Source organism: Dromaius novaehollandiae, chromosome 3 (assembly GCF_036370855.1).
Source record: "Dromaius novaehollandiae isolate bDroNov1 chromosome 3, bDroNov1.hap1, whole genome shotgun sequence".
Lineage (NCBI taxonomy): Eukaryota > Metazoa > Chordata > Aves > Casuariiformes > Dromaiidae > Dromaius > Dromaius novaehollandiae.
Window position 1 is genome coordinate 120,994,723 of NC_088100.1, and position 27,844 is coordinate 121,022,566.

Consider the following 27,844-nt stretch of genomic DNA (forward strand, 5'->3'; position numbering starts at 1 on the left):
CTCAATAATCAAAATCGATGCAAAAGACTCTTACCCAAATGCATCAGCAGTATCATCAGTAGTACTGCTCAAATTGGAAAACTGTTGACTGTTCTGTAGGCCTGTCATAGAAATTACTGAGCTGCCTGCCATTTGCCAGGGAGAACAGAAAACGATTTGTCACTATGGGAAAAATAAATTCTGTAAACTCTTACCAGAAGGCATAAGGTTAATGGCACAAGAGCTCACAGAATTAGTGCATTAGGAGACACTCAGAAAGAACAGGCTTGCTTTCTATAAATATTTCCCATTAGAAATTTAGAAATGACAAATACACTTTTCAAAAAAAAGATTTTTAAAAGACTTCTCAAGTGACACTGAAACTTCATATAGTACCGCTTGTTACTCTCATGTACCGTTTGCCTTTCACAAACACACCTAAATGCTTCACTGAAAATAGAGGTCTCATTGAACTACACATCGCATATACACATGAAAGGGGCTGCTTTCTTCTTGAGCAAGTTTGCCAAAAGAGACAAGACAGAGATAAGAGAAAGGCAATCTTATAGATAGGTACACAAAACAGAGAGAGAAAAACCTGATGAAGATTACCCAACAACCGAGTCCCAAGCCAACAACTGCATCCAGTGTTTTATCCACCAGGACCTACTTTCCTTCACAGTTTATCAACAGAAAAGGAAGACCGACAAATCAAATATTCTGTAATTCTCAGGGAAACAAAAATTGCAAATAAGCTATCTCACATCTACTGTAATGGTGGAGAAATAATTCATTAACGATTATGAAAAATCTTCAACCCTTTAGATGGGTTGTACGGCAAAGTATCCTGTCAGCAACATTTGCAGCAGACGTTCTTTCCTTCTGCTGGGAGGGCACATGACAAAAGAGTTGCTAACACTGTCCTCAGAGACATCTGAGTGCTTCCTACCTCTTTCTTGACAAGACACTTCCTCTGTATATGGAAAATAAGGAATAAAACAGGTTCTTTTCATTGCTTGAGTCTGGCAATCCATTCTCTGTCCCAGGCAACCTTAAACTATCATTGCAGAAAATCATTCACAATGAGGCAAGCAGATGCTCAGCATATTGACCCAAACTTTTCAGGAATGCTAGCTGACCTTAGATCCTCTACTAACTGGTCTTGCTTGGGACTTTCTTGCTTGAGCCAACAATTTGCCAGAGATAAACTGCCTTGGTAGACTGCGCTCCCACTACTGCTTTCTCTCGACTCCAGTGGGAACGACTGGTCCCCAACTTCCATGCAGTATTCTGAGACCAAAGAGAAAGCAGAAGGGCTACTCCATCTTGATGAGGAGAGGTGCTAATCTACATACTTCATGCTTAAGGAAGACATCTTTAGCATGTCTTTGTGGCTTTTTTTTTCTCTGAAAGGATTCCCTTCATGGTTTTTGCCAAGTGTTCACGATGCAACACTTACAAAAGCTGCACCATTTTATTTTGCATCCCATAGGGACAGTGACCATTAGTCACTGTCAGAAGCACATTTTTACCACTTCTCAGGCATCTATAATACGAAGGAAAAGAAAACTGGTTAATACTGGCAACACAACTTAGTCACTATTACTTCATTCTGGCTTGGTCTTAACCAGTTACATCACTGCTTTGAAATGTGTGGCTTAGATGCTGTGAGGTCAGCATTTTAAAGATGTTCTCTTACCACATTTTCTGTAAAGCAGAAGTATATAATTATTTCTCTTTCTGGAGGTTAGTCCATAACCTTAAATGCATATGCTACAAAATTGCAATGTAACAGGGACTTTGTTCTTTCTTATGAATAACTACAAATAACACATCAAAAGAAAATGTCACACAAAAGGTTACATGGGAATGTGTATTTTTTTGGTCAGACTTACACATATAAACATAACATACACGGTATTCTGGAATAAATAAATAACTTTTTTTTAAGCTCATCAATGCCTTTTTAACTGTTCCAAATCAAGTTTTAATTCTACAATATGCTCAATAATATAATATGAATTATGGGACTCAGAGAAGGAAAAAGCTTAGTGATTAAGTCATCAAATAAACCATTTCCCACCACCACCAACATAGTTAGCTCCTTACAATATATCCTTGAGTATTTTCTTCTGATTCATTTTAAGTAATGCATTGCCTACTGCTAGTACCACTTCCCTTGGGAGAACATACCATAGTCTAATAGCTCTCACCATTAGGAACATTTTCCTGATGTACAGCCTAAGCATGCTTTTTTGCTCAGTTTTATTCCATTAGTTCTAGTTAAAACACCTCTCTTTCAGCTGAAATATTTCCTCTCACTCTGTGGTATTTGCATTCTGTTATTAATTGTAGACAGCTCTCCTATACATCATTTAACATTTGCATTACGGTTCTTTCCTGACAATAATCACTGAATACGGTTAAGATTCAGTAATATGGGCAAAAACTGTGATTGCTCCAGATTCCTCATCGAGGAACCACATTTTAGACTTCTGTTATAGACTTCAGAATAAGCTGTGGCAGCAGCATAATACTTCGTAAAGCAAGTAATTTGAATTTCCTGTGCTGGAGAAAAAAAAAATCTATCTTCTTGCATAATATTCACATAAATGCCTTAACTATGTATTTACTTTTTCAAAACTATTATGATGTTTACTATATCTAAAATCACAATGTACAGAACTGAATTTTTATTTAACCATGAGCTATCCTCAAATATATATGTTAAGTACATGAAAACTTTTGAGGACTACTGTAACAAAATTAGTCACTTTTGAAACATTCTAGCATTTTTCATAGGCACTACACAATAACCACTTATGTTTGAAAGACAATGATGTGTGAGCTATCATCCAGTTTTGTACAGCTGTTTGCAGTAAATGCAATAGAAGTAACGCTGTAAGTTTAAAATGTAGCTTTATATCCAGAACAGAAAATAAATACTGGGATATAGTTTGGTGCTGAAAAAAAAATCAAAGACTGGATCATCAGTTTGACTGAGTTATCACAGCAGCTCCCTTGGGCAAGTTGCTAAGGATGAGATCTGTGACCCCTGAAATCAATGCAAAGATTCCCAACTGATACCAATAGGCTATGGATGAGGCCTTTAAAATCCTTTTTCCATCTGTAAAGTGGAGATAACATTTTGCTACTCAGGAAAAATGTTGTGAGGATGACTTCACTAATCTATGCTCAATTAATGGAGTGATGGGGGCCATATTTGTACCTATATATATAAATTCCCCAAAATACAGTGGAATGGAAAGATACCCATTACTGAAAGCTGTAAGGAAACTGTCATAGTACAATGTCATTATTGTGCACAGCCAGATGTGGTTTGTCCTAAAATGGGAGTACATCTCCCACGTGGATACCAAGGGTGCGTATTTACGTTCCATTTTGCGTTAAATCACGGTTTGCACAAGCAACATTTGAGTTTCCTCCTTCCCTTGTTCTTTTTTTATTATTTCACTTTTAAGCCATCCCACCCCCCGAGCAAGAAACTGGCAAGAGACGTGGAGCATCTGGGTTAGAAATGACAGCTGGTGGGTGAGACAGTGTCAAGTTCTTTACTGGCTTCTGCTTTGGTCTTTTGGGAATGAACCAAAATGAGACTTCTTCATAATAATCCCCTGATCTTTTGCTCTTGAATAAACTCCAGCAGTGATCATGAGCCAAGTCCTCTTTGGGCAGACCAAAGGGGTTCTTCATAGCCCATTACCAGAGCTGTTTGGAAAACAGGATCTCTGCCCCGTGGGAAATTCCAATGTTCCAAAATTTGCTTTGTGCTCCAAATTGGAACAAGTCGGACTTAAGATATTTGTTTCAGGATGGAGATTTCCTCAAAAAAAAAAAAAAAAAAGAATTTGGAAATATTAAAAACTAAATAAAACATTACTTAGAACCAAAGCATGATACTGACATAAAACATTGAACAGAATATGAATGTTGCATTCTATCAATACTATTTAATATTAAACATTAATATTAAAGTCAAACAAAATCGAGCAAACTGAAAATGAAACAAAAAATCTATGTGAAAAAATGTCAACACACATCACTCAAAGTTAATGAGTTTAGGCAGAACACTCTATGAACATAACTGCTGTTTCCAAAAATCAAGCCAGCCTGGTATCTCTCTGTGGCACTTCATAAGGGACTGCAGAAAACACCCTCTGTATGATCAAATCATCTTATTCTTACAAGATGTTTAATACATTCTTGAGCAGATATTCATCTATGATCCATTAGTGGAAATCTTATGGCCGTAATGGTCTGCACTATTTAAAGATTGATCCTACAGACTGAAATTGCTACCTCACCTCTAACACCAAGTACTTTATGTAGCAGATTTTATTTTCCTGTCAGCAAAAGTTATCTCATCGGTTTATTGATACTGTAGACAAACAGCATTAAACATGTTTTATTTTGTTGTTTTGATGGCAAATATGTCCCACACCTGTGTTTAAGCCCCACGCCTGGGCCCTTTGTTGGGGAAAGGGCCCAGACAGTGAGCTCTCTCGCAGGGAGGCCTGCGTAACGCTAGCGTGGTCAAACCTCTTTGCGCAACCACAGAAACATCAAAGGCGAGCACGGAGCAACCGGAACGTCAGAGACCGAACCCTTTTCACAGACATTTGACTAATCTGATGATGTATCCAGAGCGCTATGCGCACCAGAGCAATGAACTTGCCTATACAAGCAGTAACCTTTTGCCTGTCAGTAGGGTTTATCCAGAGGGAAGAAGCACCATCAGTTTTGTAGAGCAGGGTTTCACACCAAAGAAAGACAGGTTATGAAGGCTAAGGTTACCAGGCCATGATGTAAAAGAGTAACGCGCGTGTGCATGTGCACACGTGTGAGAGAGAGAGAGAAAGAGATTCATCTACACAACCAACCTGATTAGCTGAAATGCGGTTTCAGAGGGAAAAGAAAGGAGAAAATTGGACCAAGACCCCTTAAATACACAACAGCAGCAATACCAATATGCTCCTGACACAGCAGTGGACTAGACGCAGCCAGAGAAAAGTAAACGACAGCTGCAGCAAATGGAGAACTGGGACATGCATCAAGAGGAATCACTGTATGAGAAATGGATGGGAGTAAACATGCAAATTAAAACAACTCAAGGTGCAAAGTGCTCCTTTGGGCATGTGCGCTCATGTTTGCAGGCTGAGATGTAAACAGACAACCACTGCAGGCCAGATCCAAGGCTCTTTGAAGTTACTGAAAGATTTCTACTGAACTCAATCGAATTTGGATCAAGTCCTAAGTGAATACAAACATTTCTTCTTGTGGTGGCATAAGACCATGCTTACGATTTTACTGTCTGTACCTGTGGGGAGCTGAAGGCTGCATTTCTACGTGCTTTTGGTGACAGCGTGCACCTTCCCACATGCTCTACTTTGTAACCCATCTTCCCTATGCCTGACCCTCATGCTGAATGTTACAACCTGTTTAGGGCCTACTTCTCTTTCTCTCCAAGACACTATTTAGTATTCACGTTGATAAACAAGTAGTCCTGATTTCTCAGGATATTGCTCCTCCTTCCATTCTACAATTTCTTCTTAGCTTCTCCATATCTCAAGCTGCTTCTCCAACAACAATTGCTTAGGAGCCAAGCATTATTTACTGGCAACCATGAATATGTCAAACCCTCCAGATGTTTATTATTACTACTGCTTTCCAGAGGTGTCAGCCAACAGTTCTGCTCGTGGCTCACCCTCTACCAGGACCTCAGATAACAGCAGTTTATAGTCCTGAGTTTGGTGTTGGTCATCCTTTGACCCACAATCCATTTTGCTTTCTCCTAGGCTGTAAAATGGTTCAGTGGTAGTCCATAAAAGTGGTCTCACCACTTTGCTGGTACTGAATTAGAAGTTTATCAGCCAAGGGGACATTACAGACTGTTAAAGGCTGATTACGAATTTGGCCTTGTTACCAGTTGACACCATTGTAGCAACGTGTATTACTGGCAGGTAATACAAAGACAAAGAATGTTTTAATGGCACAAACTGTATCCAACACTCAGTGCCCAAAACCACCTTTGTATTGGGAAAGGTGAACTTTCCACCAGGACAGTGTAGACATGTAGACAGTGTTCTTTCACAATTTCATTACATTTCTTGCAGCAAATTTTTTTCCTTGGTGAATAGTTTCCCACTCTTCTTGGACCTAAACCTTTTAACTGAAAACTTCTCCAGGGATATATCCTTCAAACAACCAGTACAAGTTGAGGCAGCCCAGGGTTGCAGCGACAACTCTGTGCATACAAGTCCTATTAAAATCAACATTGTCCTGAATGCAAAAGACCAGAATGTCATTCTGCCCCTCTTCTGAGGGACATCCCAAAGACATAAAGTGCCCTGCAAGCACTGACTTGGCAAGACCAGTTCCTACAGCAGCAGTCTGCTGCAAAGGCCATGTGCCAGGTACTGGGTGGAGATAGTGCAGAAGATGATCGGACGGTCTCCCAGGGATTTCCACCAGCTGCCTGCAGCTCAAAACTGATCTAACCTGTGCCGTGGGTGCGGCAGAGTCTCAGGAAACCATAATCGCCTCCCAGCTGTTCCTTCCTTCCTCCACCCATGCTTGTTGCTGTGCAAGCCAAGCACAGAGAAGGTTTTTGGCAGAGTAACAGTAATGTGCCAATGGCAGAACATGTGTTTAGCTCATATAATTCTTCTGTAGATGCAAGGATCAACATGCCTGTGCTACTCGCCTAACTCCTCGTAAAGGAAAAGTAGAACACTGGCTTATATAAAACAAGGTAACCGAGGTAAGAAGGAAACAAGTGGTGTTCACTTGCAACATTTTATGGATGAAACTCAGTTTTGTTTTGTTTTCACTGTGGGAAAATTCCTGCTGTAATCACAACTTTCATTTTTATGGATCCCTCATGCTTAACAAATTGACAGACTATTTACTTACGGATCACTTCACCCACCACGGAAATGGAGCAGTCTCTTGGGTAAAAAATGGTGTCTATTTTGCAGCACTTCTGAAAAGCTTAAGAAAGATGCAACAATTAACAGCTAGATTTCCAAAGGTGTTCAGGGCATTTGAAATTATTAACTCAGGCTCTTAAAAGCATCTAAAAATTAGGTGCATATTTCCTTTTGATTTCCATTGATGCTCAGGCAGATTTGAAAATCCTAGTAGAGCTGAAGTAGCTAACTGCCTTGGAAATTTAGCCCTAGAAAAATTTCACTTTAGACAGGCAGTGATCACCACCACCCCGGAGCCTGGCTGGCACACTGCCATCAACAATCATCTTCTTGAAAAGGGTGCCAGAAAATCTCTTTTTCCCCAGGAGAATAAGTTCTTCTGTCTTTCAACCTATCAAAATGTGGGGGGGGGGGGGTTAATTGAAATAGACCCAAAGCCACATTAAATTATGAAAAGATTACTTAACTGGCATCCTTGCAAGGTGTTTGTGTTCTCACAAATCTCCACAGCAGCATCATTCAGATCTATCGCTGTTAAGGTTTCATACCTGTTTAGATACTATGCAAGATGATACAGCTGCAAAATTAATAGGTACAATCAGAATTTGCAACATATTTTATTTTTGTAATGCTCTGAAAAAATCTGCAGGCAGCTTAAAATTTCAAAGGTTAAACCAGACCTTAGAAACCGTCCACTTTAGAAACCATGACTCCTACCTGTGATACGGGGCTGAAATTCAGATCTGTATTTATACAAGCAAAAGGGGATTACTGGTGGAAGGCTTTATGCAAGGATCACCAACCATTGGAATTTCTTCTTGCCCAAAACAGCCAAAGTGTAGGATCTTCTGGCTTGATTTCAAAGCGATTACCCATAAATCTCTGCAAATGGTTGCTGATTGGGAATACAATATTAGAAAACTACTACAAAGGTAAAGAGTTTTAAGTCTATATATCATCTGCCTTACTGAACTGATTTATATTAAACTGTTCTCTCAAAAACATAGGCCTCAAAATCCTTCAGTTAAACATTCATTAACTGCTTTTTATTCCCTTTCTGTGTTTTAACTCTTTAGGTGCAAACCTTTTCCCTGAAACTAAGACTCTTTAGTGAAAGTAGAACATGCCAGATTCAGGAAACTGGGGCTTTAAGAACTACAACATTCCCAATAAAAGTAGAAAAGTTTTAACCAGTGTTCTACTCCTACTCTGTTTTTACCATTTGTGAAATACTTCCAGGAGGTATCAAAGACACTAATTTACAGCTAACTGCCTGTCCTAGCATTTCTAAAATGCATGAAAAATAAAATGGCTAGTTATAAAGCAACTGGAATATGTTTTTCCTAACATGCACTTTGCAGGGAAGAATCACAAAGCACATAGCAGAGCCGTGTAACATTCCCGCATGAATCCTCTGCAGACTCACTCACAGGCTGGCTGAAGTCTTTTTATTGCCAAAGTGATGTCAAGCATGGGTAAGAAACCCAAAGCTCTAACCTATCCAAGCTTGAACATTTGCACTGAAACAGCTCTGAAATATTTACTATAAGACAATTTCCCCAATGAAAAGCAGAGCTGAACACTTCAGTTTCCAAGAGAGAAAGAGGGAACAAATCACACCCTTCAACTCTGTAAGGGAAAGCGAATTTTAGTATGCAGCTTTCCCCTCTCCTACACCAGTGAATGTAACCACAGACCCAAGATACCTCTCCTACTGAGATGGGAGGGAGACATCCCAGGACAAGTCTCATGTTCACTACTTGGAGAAGATGCAGATTTCAGCCAAATCAAAATGAAACTAACTAAAGTTTTCCAACTGCCAAAATCAAGTTTATGAAATCCAGCACGCTATTATTCTGTGTTCCATTACAGCAACACGGAGAAGAAAACAGAGGAGAAAACTGGTGTTGGAAAAAAACAGTCTTGGTTTTCCAAAGCTTTCTCCACAGGGAAGGGACCTAGGTCCCAGGGAAAGCTGAAGACAGCTGGCTTTTTGGCAAAAGGGGGGCTGAGCAGGAGGAAAAAGTAAGAAAATCACGAGATGGATTGACCTGCTGGGCTTTGCAGGCTGTGTTAATGCTAAATTACAGAGTATATAGCACAGTGGTGATCGCACAGCCTGCCCAGGTGCTCTGTTGCACTGGAGGAAGGGAGTCATTTGTGAATTTGATAGATTGACTCCACAGTCAGTTGGCTTTACAAGAAAAGTCATTCAGTGTGCTTTCTAAGCTCTGAAAACGAAGACACACACAAGTCATTCTAAAAATGACATCATGGAGTTTAAAAATGCAAAGCTCAGAGATATTTAGCTTCATCGTTCGAATTTAGCCCCATCTCTACCAAAAAAAAAAATGAGATGAGAATAACCAGCACATAAATGTCTTTATCTAAGAAACCTTAAAATAAATTGAATTCATGCTGCACTAACTATACCCATGCCAGCAATAATGTTTCCATAAGAAATGAAAAGGAAAAGGAGGAGTTGCTCAGAAAAGGCCCCCATGACAACCCAATGAGGTACCACAAATGCAAGACACACGACATGTACGACAAGGTATAATGCTTCCAGTGCTGCTTACGACAGGAAAACCTATTCTACATATACAAGTCCGCCACTTGGGAGTAATGTGGTCATTCTTACTGAATGGCAATAAAACTTGATAGCATCCCACACCCGTTTGTATCCTATAAACATCATTTCCTGCCAGTCCTTCATGTTTTCCAATTTAGCGTAAAAAATAGTTCCTTTTATCTCAGAGTTAACTAAGCGCATACACAGGAATATAGGCTGAGTCTTGCTATTAGCACTGCATTTCATCTGTAATGCTTTGACTTTCCTGAATATAATTTTCAAAACTCTTGACCTGTACTTTATCTGTTTTCTTAGCAGTAAGGTGAGCACATGAAATTGTCTGCAATGCACTGTATTTTGCCAAGCAAAATCAAGCTCATTTGTAGTATTATTAAACAGCACGATGTCTATCATCATGGCTAACACGTCAAGGACTGAGCCAGGAACCTAAACCATGAATCACTATAGCCTGAGCTAAATCCAAGTTCTGTATTTTGTGATTTTATTAGACACTGCTTGCTTCACAGGCCTCCACAAGAATTAGACAGGTCCTTTCCCCAGTGAATTCAGCCTTAGGTTTTCAAGCTGCTTAAAGACAACACTTATCTCTCCTAGATAGCATTTTTGTGTGAAAGGTCTCAAGCATTTTATGAAAAAAATCACATTCATCGCCTCCACAATGGGAAAATGAGTCACAGAGACATGAAGTGACTTGTGTAAGATGAAGCGCAGGCCAAAATATAGATTGAACCCAGGTCTCCTGAAAAGGATACGGACAGTTCAGAGATGCATAAATATGACAGTCACCCTCTAAAATGCTGTAACTGATTCAAGTCTTTGGGTTTAAAATTCACTTGCTGTTATGCCAGTAAACCCATGGAAGCTAGTACCTCAATAAAAGACTTCAGGATTTGACATTCATAACAGGCCCAAATAGAGGAAGATTTTTTTTTTCTTAAACTAACTTCAAAGAACTTTGAATCAGAATGAAGTCAATGATGGCTATTGCCAGCTAGCTTCATGCAGAGCCCAACTAATTCACTAGAAATACGATGCCATTTAGTGGCCTAAGTAAAATAAGTCCTTAGTGTCAATGCAGCACCTGAGAACAAAATACATACCTCACGAGCATCGTCCACTGCATTGTTTGGTGCTCTCAAGGAAGAGTCAAAGTACTAAATAGTTAGGGAAACCAATGTGACTATCATTATTATTCTCATCACCATTACTATTGCTAACACAATACAGTCCATCCAGATCAGCTGTGAAGCACAAGTAGAAGGCAGCTGGGGCAGCTCATGTCCTTAGCTCTGTGCTGCAGCCGTTCCTGGAACAGACAGAGCTTCCTCTTCATGCATTTGGCTTGATGCTAACTGACAACCACCATTTTTTTTGACCCTGCTATGCGCAATTTCTTAAGAGTTGCATTTAGCCTAGCTACACATAAATATTGGATGCAAATGACCTCTTTAATAGGAAACAAGACTGAAGACCAGCATGCACAAATTGAATTTAAACAAGTTCCAGTGGTAACTGTACTTGGGGCCTATTTTAGAATTGCATCAAATAATCATTTTAATCAAAAAGGACAGAGAAAGAGAGGTGAGACTGATAAGTTATATGCCTAGCCTCTCTCTCTCTCTCTCTTTTTTTTTCTTCCCTTTTTTGTCTCTGGTCATCTTGGCACTTCACATCGCTCGAAGCAACTATGGTCACTTTTGCTCTAATACTTCTGAGCTCTGCTCAAATAACATACTATGGCTTGGTGGAAGCAGACATCTGAATGAAGTAATTGGGAGTTTTGCCACTGGAATAAGGATTTCAATGTAGGTTCTTAATACCATGCCATCAGTGAAAGTAAAGCATGAAAAACCCATTCATAGTAAAACACATTGCTCCATTAATAGAAAGAAGCTAAAAAATGGGTCTACTTGCATTGTTCCTACCCTTATGCTACAGAGCAGTTCAGCACAGCCTCAGCACGAATAAAAATCAGATTCAAAAGCTACTGAATTGCATGGCTTGATTTCTCATTGAGTCTCATTATTTGCTCTTTGAACATAATGTTTCCTCTCAACTTTTAGGCTATTTCATATTGCCAGACTGTCGCAAAAGGGACTCTGGGGATCACTGAAATCAGTACCAAGGATCAGTTTCTCATTCTAATACATCCTTTTTTTTTTTCTTTACAAGGACAGTCAGTCTTTGAAAGGCATGCCTTCTTGGCCAAGGAGAGAAAGTAAAACACCAGTTCTGACTGCATCCTGACGTGACAAGACTGAACCAACCATTTTGGACTGCCCATCTCTAACTGTTTGAGTCCTAATCTATTTACCGCTCAGACTCCTTAGGGTGGGCATGGTCCCATGCTAGCACAGCTACGCCGTTGGGCCAGGCCCCCCTGGGGCCAGCAGGTGTGGAAGTGCTATGGAAGTGTTTGAAGGTTTATTTAGTTACAGCTTCTCCATTTATGTCTTTCTACTGGAACAAGAAGAATCACTCAAGAAAAATAAACTGTGTACCTGTCTTTTTCTGCCAAACATTTGGTAGAAATATGACTTTATGCTCTATAAGAGCAGCAGGTAAGTTGTTTCAGTTGTGAGCGTCTCCCTCTTCTCTCTCACTTGTTCATGGCGTAGTTAGTAAAAAATGTAATGCTAGTGCCTGTTGGAAGGCAAAGGATCTGTGCAATATTACAGCCTTGTAACACACATCTGAAAGGCTGGAGTTGCAGCATAAAAGAGAGGCACATGCAAACTTCACTGGCAAAGCATGCATTTTAAATAAAGCTTCAGTACTCGAAAACAGACAGTCTCCGTTCTCATTCTGAGTAATGTCTGCCTTGTATTCAGTAGAGCAGCCCACGATGAAAGTAACAAAGACATGCCAGATGAAAAACATCACACTGCAAGATCTCTGTATGCTGGAGAAAACCCTGTAATTGCTTACCGAGATATTTGCCTCTGAAAATATGTGGGGAATAAAGAAGATTCATGGTAAAAGGGGGGAAGGGAAGAAATGAAAACAATTTATGTCCAGTTCATTCCCTTTTAAAGTTTTAGGCTGATCAAAATCTGATTTCCATGGATTTTGCTATGGAGCTTGTATGGGGCTTCCCCAGCTCGGCTCCTGTAAAGATGAATCCAGACTCATACCAAAAAAGTGCTTGGCACTTATTCGGCCAAAGTAAGACTAAGGGCCTTGCCAGCACCCTCCAGCTAGGAGAAAAGCTTATCCGCATGAATGGGATGGACGATGGCCCACAACGATGGTGTCACATGAACTCCTGCTCTCTGTATTCACCAAGGCAAGACACACTGGTTAACACAGGTAGTCACGCAGCACGCAGAGACATGCAAATATGTTGATTAGTAAGTATAGTATATTTACTGGATTTTTTATGTCATATTACTCATTGTTTATTAGAAAACTAATTCCCAGCTATCTGAGGTCTCTGGAGAGACTTCTCTTGATTTCATTTGGCATTCTTTTATTTGTGCTTATATGTCTCACAAATAATTAATCACTCTAAGCTTCTTACTCAGATCAAAGCTCATTCTTCTTTTCAGAAGCTTGTTTTTCTATTTCATTTTATATTAATAAAACATTATTTTACTAACGCTTTCTAAATAAAGGGCTTTAGCCTACTGAAACAGTACCTTAAAATCAAAATGCATAGGTGCAAATAATCCACTTATTAAAACTAAGTTGTTCAAAATATTCAGAAAATATTTATGGATGAAATTCACATTCATATGAATTCAGCTGATGAATGATCCATAAAGAGGGAGAAGAGAATTCAAAACTACATGCTAGTTTATTTGTAGCAAATAATATCATCAAAACTATTACTTAACAGCATCAGCTATGTGACATTACCTGGGCATAAACAACAGTAGTGGATGAAAGGGAGATGAAAATAAAGCACACTATTTTACTAGAGAAGAACAACCCACCTACAGATCCTCCAGCCACATTAAGTCCTTACCAGAAGTTTGTATGTGTTTCTGTAGCAGTATTTTAGATCATAGATCACTTTGATCAGATTTGATACAGGCTTGTATCAAATCACCAGATAGAAATCCCATGGCCTGCACTGTGCTGGACATGAGAATAGTCTCAGTTGTCCCCTCCAGCTTTCAAACCTATGGATCTTTGAATAACAAATACAGGGTATTGCTCCGAATTGGCAGCTTTCATTGATCCACGGCTGCCATTTAAAAACAAAAAAATACCTACAGTACACTGTTCTTTCATGCCTTCCCCCATACACTCTAACACTCAAGCAGCCCTTTTAACCTTTGGGAAAACAGATTTACAAATGGTGCTGGTAGGGACAGTTTGGGGTTGGGAGGGGTTTATAACCCTCTGTTACAATCCTGTCAAGCAAATACAAGGCTAACAGCACCCATTTTTTGAATAGGATAGCTGAGAGCATGAACAAAAATTAGGTCTACTTTTGGGAAGCCCAGCTTCTTGATCCCTGGAACTGATATATCTATTGGTAGGCAAACCAGTAATACAAATTCTGAAAGCAAACCCTGAGGGAATTATGGTTCTCTCACAAGACTGCTGAAGGCCAATTTTAGCCAAGGATATACACACATGAATTCTTATTTTTCACTGTTTTTGTTACGGCAGCACTTTGAGATGCATCCAAAATCAGGGCTCTGCTGTGAAAGACACTAGGTTGGCATATGGTACTAAATAGTCCTGCAAATACAAGCTTACAGTATAAACAGAGAAGACTGATCAAAGGAAAGAAAATTGGGAAGTGATTTGCAGATCACAGAGCATACAAAGTTAAAAGACAAAAAGTGAGACAAGCGGACCGTGCTGCCTCCCCAGAAGATGACTGATGTTATGCAATTGCTCATCATGGAAACCAGCTCCAGAATGGACTCACCTCCAAGTAGTATCTGCTAACAGAAAGTGTGACTGGAGCTTGGTGGAGAAGGCAACATGTTGGGTAGAGAGAAGTGACTGCATAAAAAACTACCTACTGAATGTGTGTGAAAAGCCTGCCTTCCACTAAATCAACTTGTTGCATTCTTTATAGGCTGAAGCTCTATCACTACTACTGGGGTAGCAGTTAGGTTCCCATCATAGAGCAGTCTCCCTGCAAGATACTGCTGCCGAAAAACCTGACAAAAGAACATAACCTTAAGCCATATATTCCCATCAGGACATGATGATTCACTGCTAATCCATCGGATGGAGACACAAAATTTGATACAGTTTGTTCCATTTCTTTCATGCAGGAGAGAAGAACAGGTCAAAGCAAGCATATTCAGGGGAAGGCCTTTTATAATGGGATTTGCAGACTGGTTTCTCATGGAAAGGAGCCTTAAATAACTGCCTTTGACATACCTATCTCCCCAGTAAGTTTTGATACAGGGCCAATAGTCCCACACATATAATGCTACTGTAAATTTTTTTTTAAATGTATAGCTGGGTAGAAGAAAGAGACCCAGATTAGTAGTTCCCATTGAGAGAAAGGCTGCAAAGCGATCCCACATCAAAGAATATATATAGGCTCGAGCCTTCAGAAGCTCCATTAGCAGTCCTGCGACTAGCAGAACTAAACAAGAATAGGTGCCCAGGGCTCAGAGTGAGGACTGCATCTAGAGAGCTGGGAACTGTACCTGTTCCTTTTAACTTATAAAAACATGGATAACAATTTCTGTTCTGAAGAGTTTTCAGTTGAAATATGGTACATTAAACAGTGAGCTGAGGATCAAACTGCTGCTTATAGAGCAAGCAGGAATTTTTAGAAGTAGAGGAATGGTGACTTTTATTAAGTACTTGCACATTTAAAGAATTTAAGCTAATAATATTCGTAGCAGTAGAATAACTCTTGAATAGGACTCACTGATGTGCAAGTACAAATTCAATGCTGAAAACAAACTTACTGATATTTGAAAATTCATTACTGTGCCTCATACAACTTTGAAGCAAGCCAGATATAAGTTTTGATTATGTTTTTCACCAATTTACCAACTCAGGTAAAAGAAGGCAACATGTTGTAGCTTCTGTTTTGCATATCTTGACTCATTTAAAATAGAGTGAGACAATAGTCTTGAACCCTCCCCAGAAATTCTGCTTTCAGGAAGTTTAGTATGAATCCTTACCCAGCAGAACTGCTGTGCTAACACGATGCGTTCAAGCACATTTATATAGCCCCCAGGAAGAAATGTACCTCACTCAAAGCCTGAAAACAAGGGAGAGATACCCTTTGACTTCAGGGGGCGTTGGATTAAGACACAAATGATTAGTGACCTGGGGCAGAATAGCAAACTATTTAATATCACCTCTTTGGGCATTCAAATTATAATATTAAAATCCATTTTATCATTGGCAAAGTCAATCATGCTGTAAATGCAAACAGATGTTTTAACGTGTCTCTGGCATTTGGCTTCAGGCAGAGTAAATTGAACATTTTCAATTTCATACAGTTTAGTTTCTGTGAAGTTAAAGTAAACCAAATGATTTCTCCCACAACATTTTTACTCACTGTCACCACACTGATGTTTACTTTGTCACACGTGATAAAAGGCTGGCTTGCATGATGACACCAAACCTGAGTAGACTGAAAAATTAAGGGAAGGGGGGAGGAGGGAGGAGATTCACTTTTAACTCACCCTTTTTGCAAGCTGAGCTTTTTAAGATTTGCCCACCCATAAAACAAGACATATGATTTTGTTATACTTGGAGCCTGACTGTCAAAAACACAGTCAGTATGTTATGTGGTATTGGGCTGCTTCTACTTTGTATGATAACACTGTTATGCTAAGTCATTTTAAAATGCACTTTGATATACTATACACATGAGCTAATGCACATATGTATTTATGCACTGCATGCTTTGGAATGGAAAGGACAGGAGGCAGTGTGGGAAAAACAGGCTGAAGGGGAAAAAAAGGAAAAAGAAAAAGGGGCTCTACAATTCCCATAACTCAAGGGCGCATATTGTTAAGTTAACGCATAGGCCACTGCCTCGCAGGACCCAAGCACTGGTTGACAGAATTAGCTTCTGATTCATGCTCTGTAACTTGCTCTAATGCCAGCCAGAGATGAGACCATGGGAACGCTTCAGCTTGTCCCCTCCTTATCAGCTCCAAACCAGCTGCCAGACTCTAAGGTTGCTTGATAGAGAATTTAATTCTCAAGATTGTACATTAATTTCTAAATTCTTTCTTATCCATGTGCTGTGATTTCAGACTGCATTCAGTGCAGCCCAGCACAGGACAGCTTTTCCCATCCACGCCCCTGCTTCCTGTCTGCAAACTTCCTTCCTACAGATTTACCCAGACATCTTCGAGCTAAATTAACTCCCTGCACTTCTTCGACCAGGCGCTGGCAGATGGGAAACCTGATTCTGACCTCACACTGGCGCGCAGGCAGTAGGGATTTTAAACATGACCCTGCCTGTATAAAAAGCTTAGTTCACTCATTTTTCTCTACCACCAAGTAAAGGGGCATTAACTTTCACACAACAGCTAACCATAGAAATAGTCCTTTACAATAAATGACTACTCACCCCACTGGCTTGTTGTGAGGTAGACCTCACTAATGACTGCATATGGCTTGAAATCACTGCATGTAACACAATTTTTGAACAGTATTGCCTTGGTTTATAATCCTCTGCTCTTTCACATGCATATACTTCAAGTTAGTCTTTACTATGGTCAGGAGCACAGCAGAGTGAATACACTACAACAATCAACCAACGACTGAAAATTCTGGCAAGCAGAGGTGGAATTAAGTTACAGTGCAAAATTTAAGTATTAAGAGTTTAATATAACCAGATCTCCTAGTTTGCTTAGGACAGTTCCAGGTTCCACAACTGTTTCCTGGATGGAAGTAGAGTATATATGTAGTAAGATGAACCCTGTGTGCTAGAGAGAAAAGAGGAATCCTCTCCCGTTGATAAAATGGTCTATCTAATATTAAGTTATGAATCTAACAGGGGCTCCTGTCCAGAAGGTAGGTACAGCTTAGGTACTGTCATTTCTCTGTCTTTGAAACTGCCTATTTATGGGCAGTCCATCAGATTAGGTTAAGCAGACAAAGCAAATTAATTTACTCATTTTCTTTAATTCTGAAACTAAAATAACGGCGTTGTTCCAAATACTTTTAACTGAAACCAAACCTGAAGCATTGGTTCGTGCAAATAGGCAGTTATAGGTACCCACTCTGGACCAGTGATCTAATTGGCACGATCACACCACAACCAACACAAGCACTTCAGAAGAAGGTGCAAGATATTCCAGAGGAGACAAACGTTGAAAAAATTGTGAAAAGTAACTGTTCCTCCTTATGCTGTCCTAAAAAACATCTGGCTTGAGCCCTGAATTTATACACACACAGGTTTTTTTCTCCTTATTCTTATAATTGCGAACACTCTCATTAGCCTTAAAAATAGAATCCTGATAAATCTAAGGCTTCAGCAACGTAGAGTAGGAACAAGAACCACCAAATTTCTTACGCAGCATATCAAACTCATTTCTTTTTTCAGCTCAATGCTTTTCTACGTTACTGCCTCCCTCCCACCTCCTCCATCCTCTGACTCTTACTTTATGCATTAATAGCTGCACCTACTTTTTTCTTTGTTTCAGCATAGATAACAGAAGACAGACAACCAACAGGCAACCAAGAGTAACTAAGAAGGAAAACAGGATCAAAATCCATACAACAGATCTTTATTTTATATTATTTGATCCTATACTTACTGAAATCAATGACAAATTCCAGATCATAAAAACTTTATAACAAAGCTTGGGAGAAAAAACCTGTGTGTGCCCACGTTTCAGGTGAAGGACCTCAAATAATTGTTTGGCTGGAACTTCACTGCTCTGAGCAGATAACAAGCTCCAACCACACTGATGCTGACATGCCCAAGCCACTCCTCCTACTTGCTATCATACATGGCCACAGTACATCTTTTAGGCGTATCAGCCCCCAGAGTTTGTGGCAGTAGTTCCAAAGAACAGCAAGTGGTGATATTTTTATCTGTTTTCCCAAGAGAAGGAAGTGTTTGGATGGTTCAAAAATTTCCTGTGGAGACACGTTCTATCTGGTGGTGTCCTGGCTGGCCTGCTCCTGCTTTTCTCTGCTTTGTAGGCTGTTCTTGTTACCTACCAGCCCTAGATGGATTCACTTCCAGTGAAGAGCCTTTACTTGGTTCTTTCAGCTTTTTAGTAAAGCCTAACTTATATTGGACTAACAAAACCAAAAGTATATTCTTATTTTATTGGGGAAGATAAAGATGCTTTAAGTGAAAATTCTGTTTTCAACAGTGTACTGCACTTAGAAGAAACGGCTTATATGTGTATCTTGCAATGTTTTCCATTCCCCTAAGAAAGTTGTGCACTTTAATTACTTGCTTACTGTTACATCTGTAGTAACGAAGAGTTACGCCCTTAAACCCACTTTAACAATTTCGATCTTATTAGCTGCAGAATTAAATATGCTTAGGAAAGGCTGTATCACAAATCAGAAGCTGTTTCAGAAGCCTGTTCCCTCAGGCCACCACTCCTTGTTTTTCTCTTTCTTTTCATTCAGCAAGACATAGAAAGTTTGTATTTTTTTTTTATTATTATTTACTTGATTGCACTTGGTTATTTGAAACTTATGGGCAAGTAATTAAATATAAGGTAATCAGCTCTCAGAGACTTATTTTCACAGTAAGACAGAAAAGTAGAGCTACAATTTAGAAAAAAAAATATTTTGTCTTTGTTATTAACTTTCAGTTGGTTATTGCAGACCCAATTCCCACTTACATTTTACATCACTTTGCAAATATAAAGGGAAGTAAAATAGGCATAAATTACAATTGCATTCACATTTAGGAACACCAAAGGAACCAAATTCCACTCTCAGACAAATGAATTCTAGTTTTCTGCCTTGGTCAATTCCTCCTGCAATGACACAAGCATTAGGCCTGTGCAGAGATTGATACAGATGTGCATTTCACAATAATGTGTGCCAGATACTGTGAAAATGTCACAAAGAGCCTGGAAGTATCACAAGAGTGGATACAGAAGATAAGAGAATTTCTACCGATAGACAAGTAACCCTGAAGAGTTGAAGCAAATCTGGGAGACAACCTATCCCCAAAACTTACTCTCATAGTGTCTAGAAGCTTTCGCATTTTGTGATGGAGTCTCTGTTCCTTCATTCTAAGACTGACCTATGCCACCACTGCATAGCTGAAGATTACATTAAGTCACAGATGGAAACTTAAGGCCAGAATCTGATCTTGGCAGACACAGTGGATCCACATGGTTGCAGAATAACTCAGCTTCATTTCTACATTAATTAAAAACTGACCCCTCAAAGCTAACTCAATTAGAAATTAGAAAATGTTAGACTCATTCTGTTTCCTTGTCTTAAACTTCTGCAGCATCAGCATAACCTGCCACTTCTCTCCCACACCTCGATAATAAGGACTTTTCTTTCCTTCGGATTGTCATCTTGATTTGTTTCATCGCAAAGGTATAAAAGCCTCTACCAGCACTTTGGTAACAACAGTACACAGGAGCCACAGATTTAATATTTCTGCCTAACAAACCACAGAAGCATCCTGTGTCTGTAGTGCACGGGGACATGCTGGTACAGATCTCAAATCTGTATTCGTTCCCAGGATTTGGTGCTGTAAGAATGTGAAGAGTTTTTCTTTCCACAAATAGATATTGCAGGGATATTTGTTTAAACCCTTGAGGTTGATAATCAACCATAGTTCATCCTAGCCCAGTAACCGCTTGAGAACTGCCAGATACTGGAAACAGAGTCCATGAACCATCTCATAAAGAGTGTATGTGCTGCTGTGACGAGAAGTGGGTATTGAATCTCCCATAGAGAGCTGCATGCAGCTGATGTTTCCCAATAAATAATTGCATAACATGGGTGAATTAGGATTTAAAAATCTTGGCATGACACTGTTTGGGAAAACCCTAGTGTTTGCTTGAATCTGCCTCTTACAGAATTGTAAGCAGCCTGCTGACAACTGGAGAAAGAACAGTGCAAACAGGTAACAGGAATAGGCCAGCTATACTAGAAAAGACTTATTCTGAGTGTTTCTTACAAGTAAGAGGAGAGATATTAGGGGAATGTCACTTTTATTTCCCAAAGAAGACAGTGGGCGAGTCCCATATGAAAGGGTGGAGTTTAACTCTGAGGCGTTTAACTTAGAAAGAACTTCTTCCCAGAGGCAGCCTAACAGGAAGGAGATTTCTATGATCTTGACATGTCCTTCAAACAGCTTGTCAGGCCAATAAACAAATATGGCAACTAGCCACCATGGCTGAAGCCAAGGAACACATGACTATTTTTTTTTGTTATGTTGTCAAATGTCATGACTCAAAAATTCATGAGAAAATGCCTTGCAGTTCCCAGGAAGCCTAAGACAGGGAAGCTTCTTTATTTAAATAAAAAGACATCCAGACCCAAAAATCTGCACTAGGACATGATGGAGTTCTCCAAGCAAAGGAAAAAAACAGAAAGAATATTCCCAGGAAATCCAAAAAAGCACCATAACATTTAAAATGGGGAGGGGAAAGAACAAGTCTTCTTCCTGTCTCTTTTTTAACACAACGTGTAATTACACAACACCACAAATGATGTGGTGAATAGCTTAATAAGATTCCTAGCTGTCACCGACAAAAGGGCTCTGTCCTCCCCTGTAAGACAGCAACACTTTGCTTAGGAAAAGGAAAGATAAAAGGTGCTGCTAGAGTCTGTCATTCATAAGGTCACCTTCTACACAGACCAATCTCATGGCTCAGTTAAAACAGTCTAAAATCTCTCCTAACCGTTGTGTGCTCTCGGTTTTGCTTAATCAGTGGCATGTTGGAATCCAGTGACACCTCTCCCAGCAATTCGGTTATGCAGCGATAGCCTAGGCAAAGGCCAAACCCTATTTTTGCCCACAAATGACAAGGAAAAAGAAATGACCAGCATTCAGGGCTGCAGTACTGCAATTGGATTAGCTTCTCAGAGAGAAGCAGGAAGTCGCCTCCCACAGTTTCACACTCCTTCAGCGCTGCCAAATTGGCCTGCTATGTTGACTGAGCAAAAAATAAGAAATTAGGTTCACTGTCCTTCTGGATAAAATACCGAGAGTCATGCTACAAGATACTAAGCAGTGGACAGGCTTTTCCAACGCAGTCTTGTCTACCACAGAGAAATCTGAACAGAAACAAAGCACTCATTCCAAAAGGAGTTGAACATCGATTTTGGATGAATTGGGAGAGATTGTGCAAAAGCTATTATTGCCTAAATTTTCTCAGAAATGTGAACATCCTTCCAAGTAGAAAAGCATTTTCCATTTTTTGGAAACCCTTTATATTTTATATTTTGTCTTCTTCTCTATTGAAATTCATAGTAAACCTGGAGATGTAGCATCATTAGCCTTTGGCGTATGACACGTTATTTGGTCCAACAGCTCATGGTAATGTATTTGCTTTTAATTTTTTAATTAAATTTTGCTCAATTAAAATCAACCGTTGATGGTAGATTTACATTTCAAGGACTTTTGCATGCATTAAACTAAAACCTAGAAATCTGCCATTTATTGCAACTTCTGTCTATCATAGTTCAGTATTGATTATCAGGTCATGAAGTCGCAGAAATCCCTCAGTGCAGTATGAATTTAAGGACTTAAACCTCTGTTACACAAACTTTCCGGTAAGAACCCCAGCTCAGGGCAAAACCGCTACTGACCTCTAAAGGACTTGGAATTCACCTGTGCATCTACAGCCACAGGATCTGAATGACAGTCTTGAGAAATCATGCTTGATAATCACTGATCACACTTGATAATATTCTCACATGACTATGATTAGTATTTGCTGTTCCATTTCTGAGCCCTAGACATTCAAAATCAAGCGGCAGCTTTACTAAGAGAAGACAATATTAGAAACAGTTGTATAAGGCTGTATCTCCTGATGCACATTTTCTTTCCTATGCTTCCTCTGCTGATTCACCATGAGAAAATCAGCTAAGCTAACCTTCAGCTGGAAGACACTCATGAGTGGATTATTGCCTGTCTGCTTCCGTTTTCCTCCTAGCAGGCTTTGTTGTGCAGTCAGAAGGAACTGAATGCCTCATCCTAGGCCGGAAATGGCTGAATATCAAACGGTGGCGGATAAAATACAGACGCGGTCACAGCCAAACTCTTTGCATGGTGTCATGGAGGTAGTTTCCATTTCACTCAATATAAGCCTGACACATTCACAGACAGAAGGTGGCTCTTCTGCCTGTAAAGTCTGTGCGATACTGCAGTTCACTATATGAAGGTATAGCAAACGAACATTTTATTTTCACATGTGAACATTTTTCAGACCTAGTCTCTGTACCCATCACTGAAAACACTATCCTCGGACTTAATCGGTACGTGGTAAATCTATAAGCTTGACAATTCCCAGTAAGCACAAAACACCTAAGTAATTTATATTATTTGGCATAATGCCTCCAAAACATGAGCCCACCAAAAATAACCTGACATAATACTGTAGAAGCCAAACTCCTGAGGACTTTTGGCAAAAACATACCCACAGCTGGATCCTTGTTACATTATTTAAGGAAGCATTGCATCTCTTCGAATTTTACCATACTTCAACTGCCTGCTTACCTCTTTCAGTTCAGTCATTTGTACCTCTGCAAAGGGAATGCCAATTTCTCTCAATCACACTTCACTCTTACTTCAAGTGGCTGTCATAAGGATTCATATAATCTCTATCTTGAAGCTCAAAACTTTGTGATTTTAAACCTTTATTTTGCTATTCTGTTTTTTATCTCATCACCTTACAGCACAACAACTCATTGTTAGATGCAATTTAAGAATTTAATATTGGTAGAATTCACTTGAAAAGAACCAGATTTTGGAAATGAAATTCTTTTTATTTTTTGATAAAAATGTGCTTAAGAGATCTTTTTAGAGCAATGGTATGGTACACTTGAAAACTAGAGTGGATTTTCCCTTAATACGTATTTCCTAGCTTTTAGGCTCCATATGGAAATCACTAAATGAAATTCTGTGGCCTGTACAAGGTCTGGCACCATGACCAGAATGGTCCTTTCTGACCTCAGAATCTATCCAAACGCTTTGACTTGCTGTGCATTATCCTACAACAGCAAAAGAAGGTTACTGTTTCCACATCATTTTTATGGCATTACTGAGGTCATAAGCAGACTGTAAAGCAGGTCTAACATGTCATGGACTTTGAAACTGGGCTATCTGCATGTAAGAAACAGATGGAGAGTAACTTTGCCAGGAGGCTACCGACTTTGTAAGAAACTGATGGGATCAACAGTATAAAAACTCTCCAATTTTAACTGAAGGACTGATGAGGTATTTTCCAGTTAGTGACAGAAAGCCTACTTCTGTGGCCATTTGTAACAGTAAGGAAGTCCTCCCAAAGAGGCCATCCTGAAATATCTTCTGGCCACAAGCTATGTGGAAAAAAAAATATATGAATGATTATGCAGCCCATCAGGAAGAAGGCACTCTTTGTTCATACTGTTTCAGCCAAACACTATTTCAGGTAATCAGTATGTTCTCAGAATATGCAAGTTATCTATTACAGCAACCTGTATTGTCTCATTATTTCCTAAGACTCTTTTGCATCTCTGGTGTTCCTGCTGGCTTTGCCTACCTCTCCCTGATAAGATATAATCTGCTATGTGTGGACCATCTTTTTGTGGTCTGTGGCTGTGTATCACTGAGCCAAACCATGTCCCAGTTTGTGATGAGGAAGAGGGTCATCGAAGCCAAGAGTCTTTGCTAACAATTAATTCTATATGATCATGGCTATGGTGCTCTGTCTAGCTTCTGATGACATGCTATCCTGGCAACTATTGATCTTCTTGCAGATGGGCCTTTGCCACCAAGCTGACAAATTTGGGAGCATTCCCTTGTATGTCTATGTATATCCATTGTTGTCCCATTGTATTTATACTTCTACAGGAAAGCAGATACATTTCAAACCATGCTGCAGGAAAGGCCGATGGAGGCCTTTGTCTTCTACTCCTTCCTACCCCTCAAAATAATCCAAAAAGGATCCTGTCACTTGCCTCAGATTCTGAAATGGATCTTCCCTTTCCTTTGGTGTTGGAAAGTTCCCACAATGGAGATTTCCTTTTAGTTCTCCACCTTTTTCTGTGCATAGCCCATACCATGGCATATACTGCATCAATGCTGTTTTCCCCTTAAGTTTCCCAAATGGAAGATGTACCAGAGATAAGTTTGACAGAATTTCCCAGTTCACTTAAGTGGTGTTGCAAAATTCAGCTGAGCTCTACCATGCAAAGTAGTGAAAAGATTTTATGATAAGACCTTGCTTACATAGCTTACATAGACCTTGCTTACCTAGCTTACCTTGCTACAGGGGCAAAATCTGAGGACATAAAGCTGTGCTTGTTGAGGATGCTTTGTCTTTACTGTGCAGAGAAGTTGGTGCAAGGCTCAGTGAATTTAAAAAAAAAAAAAAAAAAAAAGTACCATCACCTTTTCAATAGATTGTAAAATTGTAAATTAGCTCTTAAGTTATCCAGACTCCCTCCTGCTAATATCTCCATTTCTTGCAAAGATGTTAGATACTATTCAAATAACTAAGTCAGTGGTAATAGCATCTGGAAGAAGATTAAAGAATTTACAATATGGACTCTACAGCAATATGGTACAGCAAACAGTAATACAGGATTACAGATGGTAAGATAAAAGCCTAACTAATTTCATCTGATCAGCTACAATCACAATAAATTTATTCCTGGTAGTACGCAAAATATGCAGAAAATGTCTTCTTTAGTGTCAAAATGGAGCATGAATTTGTCTGGATAAAAGGTTTGATCTACAAAAACAAAAAAAAGAGGAACAAGGCACTTAGTTTTGAAGGAAAGGATGCATCATTTAAGTAGAACAATCCAGTAATTTCAACATTGGTGCCAAAAGAATCTGGACCAAAATCACGCCCATATAAGTATTCGAGTTCATGCAGTAGATCTCCATCCAAGAAACAGGATCAAACATTCTCTATTATTTTTCTGTCTGGCTTTAGAAAGAGAAAGACTTTCTGGAAATGTCAAACTAATACATTTTACACTTGAGATAAGAAAAAACAATAATATGAAAACATGCAGCACAAAATGTTTCGGGACTTTATTTAGACTCCTTAAGTATAATAAAGCATTTTTTAAAGGCTTGACATGAACTTACCATAAGGTAAGATACTGCTGAGGCAGTCAAACAAACAAACGGTCAGCTATTACACTCTTCTTGCAATACAAGTAGTTAATGTGCCATGTAAACCGGGGTGGGGAGGAGAATAAATCAACACTTCATACACAAAGTTCTGCTCATATAGACTATTTCTATATCACATATGGTGCCAGTTTATGAATATGCAATATTTGGTAGTCTGTCAATGCTAGTCTGAAACATCCCATTCCTAAAGCTAATGTAGATATTGATATGAAAATACGAGCTGAGGTTTTCCTGACTCAGTGAACTGTTTTGCGTCATCTGGATTTAAAGAAGTAACTCCTTTGAGAGATATTAACCACAAAGGTGGGAGCACTGCAATTCAAAGGGGAGAAACCTGAAGATATCTAAGGAGCTGTGTGTCGTTCTTTTTGCTACAGAAATGTCAAACATCAGAAAGAAAACACGTTTGGACTTCACAGACTGATCCATTTATTTTTACAGGACCGGGTTAGAAAATGTGTCAGCCAACTCATACACTGATTTTTGTATTTAATACATCTACCCTGATGTTTATGAGCAACCTGACATTTTAAACTTCTATTTAAGGAATGATGTTAAGTTGTCACAAAGATTACTATGGCCACAGATAGCAGATGATGACAACAGTGATAGCAAAAATATTTGCCATGGGGATGGAACATTTTGACACAAAGACTCACAGTATTTATAAAGCCACATCCTGCTACTCGCATCCATGGGTTCTTTGGCTGAGATGCAGAATTGGATGGGTGAGGCAGGATCAGTCAGTCAAATGCAATTTTCAGTAGTATGTGGAACTCCAAGCAGCAATGAACAGGGGCCTGGAAGATTACCCAGGAATGGTAGACAGAGACAGAATAATTGAGGGTCTGAGAAGAGCTTAAAGAAGCTCTTAGAAATTGTGGAAGCAGAACTCCTTTTCTGCCTTCTGCAAAGATGAAAGTTAGGCAAAGGGGAAATATGTGAGGCGAAATTCCAAACCGAGAATTTTTCAGTTGCCCTTTCTGCTTTACGCTAACATATGAAAAGGTTCAAGGAAAGAAGATATACAAAGGTATTTGAAAATATTTAGTTATCCCAAACTGGCAAAAAAGCATAAAGTGAAAAAAGACGGTCCTTCAGAGAAGTAATCCAGCTCTTTTGATGTGAAAGAGAAAAAGGTGGTAGGTGTTTCAAACATGTCTTAGACCTCACTTAACTTGCAAAAAAAAAAAAAAAAAAAAAAAAAAAAAAAAAAAAAGGAAAAAAAAGTTAATTCTCACAACTTCCTAATGGGGAACATAATAAAGGAAATAAGTGATGAATTTAGCAAGCCGGAGTTGCTGCATCCTTCACTGTAGACATCAAACAACTCTACTATGTTGCGTCAAGCAAAAGAAACAGGAAAGGAGAGATCACACAGCTTGAGTTCCTTGGCTCCAATGAGGCCGAAGCACTGCTACTAAGGAGGATGGAAATCCTATATTCTTCCTGTGGTGCAGGAAGTACTTGTAAACATCTCAGGAATATTCTGCCTTAGCATACTGTAAACAAGAATACAGCATATGCACTGCTTCAGTCCATGTAGGGGAAAGAAATGAGGCAACCTTGGATTCAACCTAGAAGAGGAGATGGCAGGGGAACTGAGTCATAGCTTAAAAAAACAAGATTAAAAAGTACTTTTGGGAAGGGACAGGAACTGAGGTTTTAAGTGGGGCAATTCCTAAGGAAGGAAGGACACCTACTACCTATTCCAATAATATTTTGCATTTATGTAACTACAGTGGCTGCCATCCAAGGATCTGAAAATACCACAGGGTTTCCAGTAGGCTAGATTTCAAATTCCAATATGATCATAAAGCATTGTTCCTCATTTTACAGATGTTCTCCTCAAGGCACAAAAAACCAAGTGTTTGGGTCTGGCCAAAAACCCTGGCCTGGAGCCAGTTTTACACTTCCACCTTGTAGCCAATGCCCATTAGGTAACAACATTCAGTCGGTGTAAGAGGACATTTCCAAATAGTGACCTGCTGCCATGCAGCTGAGTATGTCAAGTTAACACTCAGAGCCATGCCTACCCTAATGGACTACCCCCCTTTCTACACATTTCTATACATTCCT